Source organism: Urocitellus parryii, unplaced genomic scaffold (assembly GCF_045843805.1).
Source record: "Urocitellus parryii isolate mUroPar1 unplaced genomic scaffold, mUroPar1.hap1 Scaffold_512, whole genome shotgun sequence".
Classification (NCBI taxonomy): Eukaryota; Metazoa; Chordata; class Mammalia; order Rodentia; family Sciuridae; genus Urocitellus; species Urocitellus parryii.
The window spans coordinates 41,827-53,796 of NW_027554060.1; the positions used below are offsets into that span (position 1 = coordinate 41,827).

Sequence of the window (11,970 nt, forward strand, 5' to 3'; positions counted from 1 at the left end):
GGAAGACAGAGCCTGCTGTCAAGAGCTGTTTGGCTGCAGAGGCGGCTGCTTGTGAGGGATCCACCTGCCAGTCCAAGCAGGAAATTATAGTTTCCTTACAGGAATCTTTTAGGAAGGTACGTATACTTACTCATGTGTATTAATACAAATAAAATTACGTTTTCTTTATATAATTTCACACATTTCTTATTCAAAATAAGAAATTGATTTGAAAATTTGACAAAGACCATATATGGTGGCACACATCTGTAATCCCAGTTATTGGGAAACTGAGGAAGAAGAGTTGCCAGTTCAAGTTTGCTTTTCATTTAAAATGACTAATATAAAATCTATTTCCAGGAATTTTATCTGTTTTAAATAAATTGTCAAATATGGGGATTAAGAGTTAGGTAGCATTATATTATTTTCCTGTTAATATGGATGGGGTCATTCAAGGTGCTCTGCTTTTATTCCTGATATTGATAATTTTTACCCCCCTCTTCAATTAGTATGGTTAGGAATTTATCAATTATATGTTTTTTTAATATCCAGGTTCACATTGAATTTTCTTCATTTTCTTTTATTTAACTGATTCTGAGTTTAATATTTATTATATTTTGACTTAGATTGATTTTTTTCCTTTTTTCAATGTGAATGTTCTGGATAATTATTTTGAAACTATTTTTCTTTTCTAATAGAAACAATTAATGCTATCCATGTTCCTCTCAACACTAAATAAATGCACTCCATAGAATTTACCTATATCAGCTATCTAGTGTTTAAAAATTATATTTGTATCTTTGACTCCTGGATTATTTAGAGTTATGCTGTTTGATTACCAAATATTAGGGATGTTATGCATTATTTGTCTCTTTCTCGTGTGTGTGTGTGTGTGTGTGTGTGTGTGTGTGTGTACATGTGTGTACATGTTGCCCAGGAATGGACCCAGTGCTTTAAGTATGCAACTGAGTGCTGTACCACTGAGCTATTTACCCAAGCCCCATTGATATTGAACACAAAATTTGTATGATATCAACAGTTATACATTTTGGTGTTTGTTTTGCTTGTTGTCTAGATTATTGAATATTCTGTGTGCATTTAAGAAGTGCTGTTTTTGTTTTTGCTGGGATTTTGTTCTGTAAATGTCAATTAGTTCAAGTTCTCTGATTATTTCATAAAGATTATCATCTATGGATTGTTGAATTTCTGTGTAAATTTTCTATTAAACAAGTGCTATAGAAATCTTCATCTTTGTCATTGGGTTTTAAGTATTTTGCTTATTGATCTATTATTTTATGTGTTCACGTACTTTAAAAAATTTTGGGAGAACATGCAAATTTAGGATTGTTAAGACTTACGGAATTGTTCTTTTCATCAGGTAATGTGCTACCTCACATAGTTCTGTTTTGAGGTTCTTTTTCTTATTATTAGACCTTATTGAGCTTTCTTTTGGTTATGGGTTTCATAGTACACATTTTTTCCCATTGCTCAAAAGATAATCAATGATTTTAATTAAATGCCTACCAATACAGAAATATCCTTATTGTAGTAAGTTTTATTTTGTCTTATAGTATCATGGAAATATTTTATAGCTTTTTAATTTTGAATTCTGTAAATATTAATATTTCTGACTAATTAGTACATTGTAAATTGTCTATAGATGTAAAATAATTAATCTATGTGAGTAAAATTTTCTCTCATGATGACCATCATACTGACACTAAGTTTGCCTTTCTATAGTTTGCCAACTGTTTGACATACACTGAAGCAGATATGTCAGGAATGAAGAATTTTTAAAAATCAAGTGTGAAAATAAAAATTTATAATTTTTACATTTGTCTGTTGGTGCTAACAATCTGTTATTTAAGTTGAACATTGGTAAGCTAGCAGAATTTAAAAATAAATCAAAAGATTATTCAGGTATATTGGAATTGTAAAGTCAAATGAAAGATGAAAGGTGGCAGTCAAGTTTCTCACTGTTGAGAAATAGATGTCCTTTAAAATGTAGAGGCAACTTCCTTTGATCCTTTTTTTTCTGGTGTTTTAAACACAAATGGGTAGTAGATTTTGTCTAATACTTTTTCTGAATCTATTGGGATAACCATGTAATTTTTTAACTCTTTTTTTTTTGTGCTGAATCACATTTATTTATTGACATATTTTGAACACACCTTGAATAATTGGGATGAAACCCACTTTATCAGGATACACACTATCTTCTTGATTTTTTTTTTTTTTAGTGTGGTTTGCTAAGAATTTTTGCATCTATGTTCATCAGGGATAAATTGGTCTGAAATTTTCTTTTCTTGATGTGCCTTTGTCTGGTTTTGCTATTAGGATAATACTGGGCTTCACAGAATGAATTGGTATTGTTCTCTCCTATTTCATGGAATTAAATTTGAGGAGTATTACATTACACCTTCTTTAAAGGTCTGAAGGATACCAGCTAAGGATTCATATGGTCATAGATGTTCCATTGTTCCAAGACTTAATAGCTGTTTCATTTTCATGACTTCATATTGGTCTACTTAAGTTTTTTACATTCTTATGGTTCAATTGGGGTAGGTCATATGTCTCTAGGAATTTGTCACTGTCTTTGACATCTTCCAGCTTAATGGAAATAGTTTCCAATGATCTTCTGGATTCAGTAGTGTCTATCGTGATATCTCCTTTTGTGTTAGTAGCTTTGTTAATCTGGGTCATCTCTCTCTTTCTTTTGATTAGTTTGGCTATGACTTTATCTTTATCATTTCAAAGAATCAACTCTTTATTGCACTGATCATATTTATTACTTCTTAGTCTCAATTTTCTCTATTTCTACTCTGATTTTAGTTATTTTTTTGTTTTCTACTAATTTTTAGCGTGTTCTTTTTCTAGGGCCTTGAGGTATAATCTTAGATTATTTATTTGGTATCTATTTTTTAATGTAGGACTCAGTGCTCAAATCTTTCCTCTTAGAACTTCCCTCATTCTGTCTCAGAGATTTTAATATATTGTATCTCTATTTTTTTTTGTCATAAGCTTTTAATCACTGTGACCAAAAGATCTGACAAGAACAATTTTAGAGAAGAAAAAGTTTATTTGGAGCTCATGGTATCATAGGCCTTTGTCCGTATATGGCCAACTTCATTTATGTGGACCAGAGATGAGGCAGAACATCATGTCAGAAACGTGCAAGAGGAAAACAGTTCAAGACATAGCCACCAGAAAGAAGAAAGAGCTTCACTCACAGGGACAAAATACAAACTCCAAAGGCACACTCCCAGTGACCCGCCTCCTCCAGCCAGACCTTAGCTGCCTATAGTTACCACTCATTTAATCCATTCAAGTGGACTAATACACTGTTTAGGTTGATACTCTCATAACCTTATCATTTCTAAATTTTCTTTTTCTTTTTTTTTTGGAGAATTAAGGGTTAGCTTTATTAACTGCACTGAAATTATCATCACTGTAATTTTACCAAGCACAAAAATCATCCAGTACATATATATGCAGTACATACATATATATATATCACATAGTCAGTTTTCTGTAGGACTTGCTGGTGATTCTGATCCAGCACAAAAATGCAAATTCCATGTAGTTAGGTTGGTGGCACACATCTAGAATCACAGCTACCCGGGAGGCTGAGCCAGGAGGATAGCAAGTTCAAGGCCAGCCTCAGCAACTTGGCAAGGGTGACTCAAAGAAAAAAGGCCGACAGTGCAGCTCAGTGGTAGAGCAGGCTTGAGTTCAATCCACAGTATGGGCGTGGGGAGATTGCATGTGAAAACAAAATGTACAGAGGAGCACAGTGGCAGAGTCTATCAACAAGACATTATAAATAGATATTAAAAAGAGAGCAGAATCTAGAGACTAAAACGCCTAAGAATCATTATCCTAGGTTTGATGTAAGGTTCAAGTGGATTAATGTACACAAAAGCTGTTTTAAAAATAAAAATCAGAACATATACACAAGATAATATCAAGTTGGGGGAATCATTTAGGAACATAGCATAATAGAGGCCTTAAAACTCTGCTGTCCTTAGATAAAAAAATCTTGAAATATGCATAATCTTCAACAGATGTCATAAGTACATTTTTTCAAAAACCAGGAAAGTGAAATGGGAGGTGTTGAAAAATCTGAGGAAAATCAGAACTTCTGAGTATTTCAGGATTGGAACCCAGTGCCACATCCCACACTCCAAATCCCAGGGCAGGATCAGGTCCTACTATGGCACTCAGCTTTTTCTAAATATGCCCCATTTTTTCAGCACTAGTCTGCACTAACCTAAGCCCATCTGCGGCACATCTTCTCTCCTTAGAGGGCAGAAGAGGTGGGGTGTGTAGGACCTGTGAGCCACCATGGAAGCTGGCCCTAATGAGGCCCACCTTCCTGGCTTTAGGCTGGGTCCCCAGAGTGTGGGCAACAGAGATTAGTAAATTGGAGTCCATTCCCACGGCCAGAGAGTATTTATGAAACAGCTGCCTTGTCAGATGGATATAGTCAAAACCAAAAGGCATCTCTAGATCTGCAGTAGGAATTAGAAAAATTATCTGGGCATTTTGGCTTTGCACTCGTCTCTCACATATATATGTTTGGTTCAGGGAATCAAGTAAATTCCAGGGATGCAGCGCGTGATGTTCTGAAATTACTGGATAACAGCTCTACAGAAAGGTTTCAGGTTCCAGCTCAAAACCACAAACTCTGGGTCGTAAATGCTATTTTAGCTCAGGAATGTGTGGTGGCTCCACCCCTTGTGTAACCCAAGCAGCTACTTTTCTCTTAGAAGGATGCTGACAGAAAGGTCTGGCCAGCTAGGAGAGCACTTCAGTGTCCCATTTTCTTATGAAACTCACCTTCTCCTCCTCTAAAAGCTGGTCATTGTTGAGGAATCAAGAACACAGCACTGGCTGCAAGAGCAAGGGAAGGGCAAGAGCTACCTGCTAAGTGTTCTGACAACAAGTCACCTATCACCCAGTCACCTTGCAAGCTCAGCAATCCTGACTCTAGCTCTTCATCAAGGGCTGAGAGAGCAAAAGGGGCCTCCAGGTTTTTTCCATTATGGTTCAGTGGTGAAGCTGCTTTTGGAAAGGCGGATACAAATGAGGATATTCACCACATACATGCAGCCTTATCTGTTTGAAAGGATAGGGGGAAACATTTTTGGGGTGTCAGAGTCAGATGTTTACAAGGTATGGGGAACTTGGGGTTTAATCCTAGGATTCTCCTCGCTGCTCATTAATGCCCACTGGGTGTGGGGAAATTTGGAAATTCATGAGAACCTTGGGATCTGGGTGACAGCTTGCCTAGCATGGATGAGGCCCTGCGTTCCACAAAACCAACACCACATACCAACATGTTGTGTCCGCCGAGGACTAAAAAATAAATATTAAAAACTCTCTCTCTCTCCTCTCTCACTCTCTCTTTAAAAAAAAAAGAAAAAAAAAAACATATGGAGGTTAAAATACCAATATAATACATTGGATTATAACCTGAATTGTGGAATCTGGAAACCATTCTAACTAGAAATATTCTGTTTTATAATTTGCTCAACTTGTAGCCTTGTTTAGAGCTAGTATTTTGGAAGAGCTAAATGCATATTTATGGAAATAGTAGGAAGAAAATAAATTCAGGTCCTCAGGGTTGTGGGTTCAGTACCAAATTGTGGAAAATATAGACAATTACTGTTTTTGTTTGTTTGTTTATTTGTTTGTTTGTTTTTTGTTTTCCTATAACACTGAAAAAACAGCAGTTAAAAATGCTGTTTGGGGTGGGAGATAGGGGATCTCTCCCTTTATTCTCCTTATTGATAGGAGCTCTTGATGCTTCAGGATATCTCAGCCACTATCACATTCTATAGATTGTTTATTTTCAGCTTCCTAACAGAAGAACCCTGTAAATAGTATGGAAGTTCCTCAATAAAATTAGAGGAGGCTGGGGTTTTAGATCAGTGGCAGAGCACTTGCCCAGCATGTATGAAGCATTGGGTTTGATCCTCAGCACCACATAATTAATAAATAAATAAATAAATAAATAAATAAATAAATAAATAAAATAAGGGCATTGTTGTCTCTCTAAACTAAAAATATTTGTTTAAAAATTAAAAATAAGATTATAATGTAATACAGCTATACTACTCCTGAGTATATATCAAAGGAAATGAACTCAGAACTCTTTTGTAAGAGATAGCTGCATGCCCATGTTAATTGCAGAAGTATCCATGATAACTAAGATATGGAATCAGTCTAAATGTCCATTAATAGATGAATGGATAAATAGAATATAGTATATAATACATGTATATATATATACTTATTATATATATGCATATATTATACATATGTATGCACAGTGGAGAATTATTCATGCATAAAGAAAAATAAAATCCTGTTATCTGAAGCAAAATGGATGGACCTGGAGGACATTATGTTAAGCACAATAAGCTAGACAAAGAAAAGACAAGGATCTCATGTTTCTCTCATATGTGGAAACTAAATATAAGCTGAAGTGAAAGTAGATTAGTGTTCTTGGTGTTTTTTGTAGGGTGCTGGAGGGGAGAAGAAGGGTAAGGTTGGAGAAACGGTGATGGATATGATCAGTACATGCAATATTGTAGGGAAATTTCACTGTGAATTCATATAATATGTACATTTAATACATATTAATAAAAAAGAAAATTGAAACTGAGACAAAACAAAAACTTTTCCCTGAACCCAGAACTTCCTTTGACACAGTAGCTTCCAAAGCAGCCCAAACAGTAGTGTAGGGTTCCATGGACCTTTCCTCCTATCCTCCCCAGTATTCCTCTACTTGTGCAACCTGTGTGTGGATAGGGGTAGGGAAGTTCCCTTTCACCATTGGGGTTGAAGAAAAGATATTATTGAAAACAAATATTAGAACTTACAAAAGGATTTATACATAAAACAGTATTATAAAAAAAGATAATCATCAATTTACCCTTAAAAGTGTACACTAGCACATGTATGCATGTATGCATGCATACGTGCACGCACACACACACACACACACACATCATAGAAGTAATACTATCAAAAGCCTACCTAAAAGAAACAAATAAGCTTGTTAGAAAATAAAATAAGCATTTCTAAAAGCCAGCTTGCAAATTTCTGCAATTTGTATGTTGGAGGCTACAAGGATATGACAGATATGATTATTCATGAATCAGGATGTATTCATTTGTTAACTTTTCCACCATTTAGGTTGGGGCATATTTTACTTTGTTATTTATTCATAGCCATGGAAACCAGAAGTTTATCTCATAATCAGAGTCAAGGCATGTAGTAACAAAAAAAAAAAAATAAGCAAATGCTTGTTTTAGATGTGTTATGAAATCAACTGAATCTTTGAAGGCCAATTGGAGATTACCCAGGGTTAACCAGCTGCTTTGGAAGTGTAACAGGAACCAGGACGACTAAAGATACTGACACTTAAGTTGAATAAACCAAAGGAATTGTGCTTGACAGGTACCTTTCTATATTAAGAGGATTTTTAAAAAAGTGTTCACAAAGGAGCAGAGGTAATGGAATTTCAAGTAACGTTGAACAGAGTATTATGAGATTTAGTTCTAGTTCTAAGTATGTCAATGATCTGGATAGATTACTATTTTGTTTCATAACAGTACTCTCTACATATGCAAAATAAAACAGCTAGGTGATCTCTAACATGTCCCAGAATGTTACAGTTCATATCTGAAGCAACACTGAATGGTTTGCTAACCTAGGAAAATTGTTTGTGGAGAATAGACAATTATGCAATGTATCTTGTCAGTTGTCTGCATCACAAAATGAACAAAATATCAATCTCTTGTGTTTCAAGAGCCTATTTCTGCTGTATAAAATTTTTCATCAAAACACAAAAAGCTCAGATTCTTTTGGAAATGTGCCATGGAAAGGAAATGAAACCATTAGCCTGGTGACTGCTGGTTGGAGGCTTGTTTATCTGAAGGTTAGCCAAGATTCTGGTAAAGAATGGGCTGGAGTTCCCTCAAACACAACATTTTATGTGAGGCTTCCAATACTTGTGTAAGTAATTGCACAAGCTTCCCTTGCATTATTATGATATTTCTAATTCCTTTTCAAATCTAGAAACCAAAAGGCACTCAAATATCTAAAATAGAGAAAATAGTATTAGATATTCTCTTACTCAAGTAAGATGGACATGAATATAGAATTTTGAACTGCAATATATTTGAAAAGCCTCTAAAATTTTCCCTATTGACTGATCTTTTTTCCAGATTCATTTCCCATGCCCAGATCTATTTTCTGTGAAAGATAGCATGAGCTTTTGATGGCCTGCAGGACATTGATACTTGGATATGCTGCTTTCATCATAAAACACAGGTCCAAAGCTTACTCATCTTCTCCCATTTAAACCTGTTTTCCTCACCCACTGCTTTTAGTATCACCCTCGTTTGAAATCTTGGAGTCATCTTTGACCCCTTTCCATTCCTAAAATCATTTTCTCCAGTTTGTCATCATATTCTTCCTTCCAAATAATTTCTTCTTTCCAAATATTTGCTCATATTGAACATTTTTTCCTTTTTCTACAGCTCTGTGCTCATCCCTACTGATTGCTTCTAGATTATTGAACTGTTTTCCTAACTTATCTCCTTATATCTAGAATTTCTTTTCTTTAATACATGGAACTCTAATACTTCACCCCAGATCTTAATCCTTGTGTACTGTATCACCTCCTAAATGAATAGTTTTGAATCAAATAGAAATTTGGTAGTTTGGCCTGACTTTCAATGTCTTTTATAATTTATATTCTCCTATGCATGTAACTGTAACGTAAACAGCAACTACTCTTCCCCTTTCATTTATCATTTTTCTGAAATATACTCTGGCTATGTTGATGAAATAAAGAATTTATTGAAAATATCAAAGGAAGCATTACAAGCAGTTATACAGTGTTAGAAACAGATTAATTTTCCACACACCAGAGTGCAGAGAAATCTCATGATAGGTTGCAGGGAAAGTTAATAGGAGCAACCTAAACCTAGACTGTGTGTTCTGAACCTGACCAAACATATCTTAAAACAAGTGGCAGAGCAATCATATTCCTGATATCTTAATTACATTTTAAGACAAAGTACAACATTCTTTAAAGGATACAGAAATATCTGGTACCACAAATTTAAACTTTACAATGCCTAGCATCCAATCAATGTACTACCCAAACAAAGAAAGAGGAACATATGATCTGTAACTGGAAGAATGTGAATTAGTGGAAATCTGTAAAATACATACTGGTTGTTTAACACCTGACTATGAGTCTCATAATCTTTGTCATTTCCAAGTCTGCCTTATAGATATGCTCAAATATGTTCATGGAGGGAAAGAGCATATTAAAAATGACAATTGAAATTCGAAAGGAAAAAGTAAGTAAAATAAGAACTACACTTGATGGAATTAAGCACAGATTAAAAATTGCAGAAGGAAAAAATGAGTATGCTTAATCTTTTTTTTTTTTTTTTTTTTTTTTTTTGCCAAGGAAGGGCGGTGCCCTCAGAGCTTTATTATCTGCTGCCACAGTATGCACAAGGTGACACTAACACACATTCTATGCGGGGACAAGGGAGGCCAGACAGCTACGCGTAATGCAAAGAAAAGGGGGAAGTTGAGGACTCTGATGGTGGCTGACACCACTGAACTCTGCTACCAACAAGACCAGAGTTCCCAGGTTCACACTGACACATCTTCAAACACTTGCAGTTTCACGTATCGTGGAGAGGAACATCCACAAGTCAGACTCTGAAAATTCAGATGATTGGATGGAGAGTTCTTTCACGGCGGGGGGTTGTCACAAGTGGACTTCAGAATCAGCTTCTCCCCCCTCTTCTCAACTTCAAAGCCCATCTTCTTCAGCAGGGATGTGTCCGCCAGCCCCTGCTCCTCCATCTTTGCAATCAAATCTTGGTTCTGGCTGTTGTCCTCAGTGAGGTTGCGGACAGTGTATACCACCCACTGCATCAGAAAGGGGTTACTGTCATCGATGTTGCAGCTGTCCAGGATCAGCGGGATGCCATCCAGCTCATTCACCTTGTGTTGGTTATCTTTATTCTTGTAACACAGATTTCCAATCAAGCGAATAAGATGAGACTTAAACCCCTCGGCCATATTTGAGATGTCACCTTCTGCTTTTATGCAACCAGAGGTACTGAAGATGTTTGTGGTATCCTTTCCAGCTACATGAATTAGTCGTAAAAGATCGACCACACGTTCCAGCAGGCCAGGAAAGCCCTGCAGATAGCCCAGCAGCTCGGTGTTGGCCGTCATTTCACACAGCACATCCAGAAGCCTAATGGTGGCAAGAGCCTCCTCGTCCTCAGTGTGCTGCTCAGAGGTCAGCTTCAGCACAGTCCTGCACTGATCCACAAAGGAGCTTGCAATCAACTCGGCGTGGCGCAGAAACACTGGCACATCATCCTTGGTCAACGGCTCGTCTCCCACCAGCTTGGCTATCATGAGGTCGAGCAGTGTGACCCTTTCTTGATTGCTCAGTTTGGCATACATGGCTTGCACCAATTCCGGGCTTTTCAGAAAGTGATCAGTAATGATCAAGAACGGCCACTCTGACTCAGGCTGCTTCTGGTGAGCTTCAATGACATTAATTGCAATATTGAGGGTTTCTTCCAGTTCTTTCATCCTCTCAGGATTAAGAGATGTGAACAAAATCATTGAACAGTAGGCAACAATTTTTTTGTCTAGATGATTTAAGCAAGACATGAAGAGCTCGGGGAAGGCGTGCACCCACACGATGGCCTGGGAGTCTTCGTTCCGTGAGGCAAGGTTGCCTAAAAACTGCAGGCCACAGCGAAAGGCTGTCAAGAGGGAGTCCGGTTCCACTCGTAGTTCACGGAACAGAAGAACCAAATCAACAGCCACACCAATCGTATCGAGGTTTCTGATTGCATTCTGGTTCGCAGCACACTCCACACAAGCGTTCCGGAGACACCTGAAGCACTCAGTTATCAGCTGCAGACTGGAAGCCAGATGCTCCACCTGGGATGGGTCCCTGCAGGCCAGCTCCACAGCATGAGATGACTTCTTTAAGATGTCCAACACTCTTTGGAAGATGGTCCTGGGTGCTGTTTCTCCGTTGCGCTGCTCCTTGAAGAGCGCGGTGAGCGCGCGAAGGGCCTCCAGATCCTGGATGGGCGCCGGCACCATGACGCCCGAGAGCCGGGCGGGCGGAGGCCTGGGCGCCGCCATCTTGCCTCCTGCGCGGCCAAGCGGCGCTGAGGAACGGCGCTGAGGGGTGGCGAGGGGCGGCGAGGGGCAGCGAGGAGGAGGAGGAGCGGCGAGGGCCGAGGGGCCGAGGTGGCAGGAGGCGAGGCGGAGGCCGAGCGGCAGCACGAGCGCGGGGCCGCACGCAGCGCCGGAGCCCGGGAGCCGCCACCCGGCCGCGCAGAGCCGCCGAGCAGGCCGGGGAGGGGGCGGCGGAAGTATGCTTGATCTTAATCATAGCAATGGAAACAAAAAAAGAAATATATGTATGAATGGGATTCTACAAAGTGAGGGAGAGGAAGGGAAGATTTGAATGATAAGGAGGAGGTTTAGGGGAAAAACTGAAAGAAACAGATCTAAAACTGTTTAAATTTAATAAAAACTATGAACACATATTTGTAAGAAGGTCTATTAAACCCAACTAGAGCAACCATTAAAACTAAACAAAACCAACCAACAAACAAAAACAATAAAACAACCAGGCCTCAAATACACCAAATTGTGGAAAATCAGTTGCAAAAAAGAAAAAAAAAATCTTAAAAACCAGAGGAAAATAATGTTAAAATGATAGAAAATACCTATCAGAAACTATGTAAGCTAGAGAAAATGGAGTGATCTCTTTCAAGTACCTAGAGAAAAAAAATTGCCAACCTAGAATTCTATGCCCAGTGCAAATGAAATGACAATTAGAAATGAAAATGATTGAGAGAAATTTCTAAAAACTTTCAAGTAACTCATGGGTCAAAGCGAAATATTACA

The 11,970-nt window shown here is 37.8% G+C and overlaps 1 pseudogene; it reads right to left on the reverse strand.

Moving 5' to 3' along the window:
• Positions 1-9,515: 9,515 nt before the first annotated feature.
• Positions 9,516-11,407, reverse strand: LOC144252682 (ataxin-10 pseudogene; annotated as a pseudogene).
• Between the last annotated feature and the right edge of the window lie 563 nt (positions 11,408-11,970).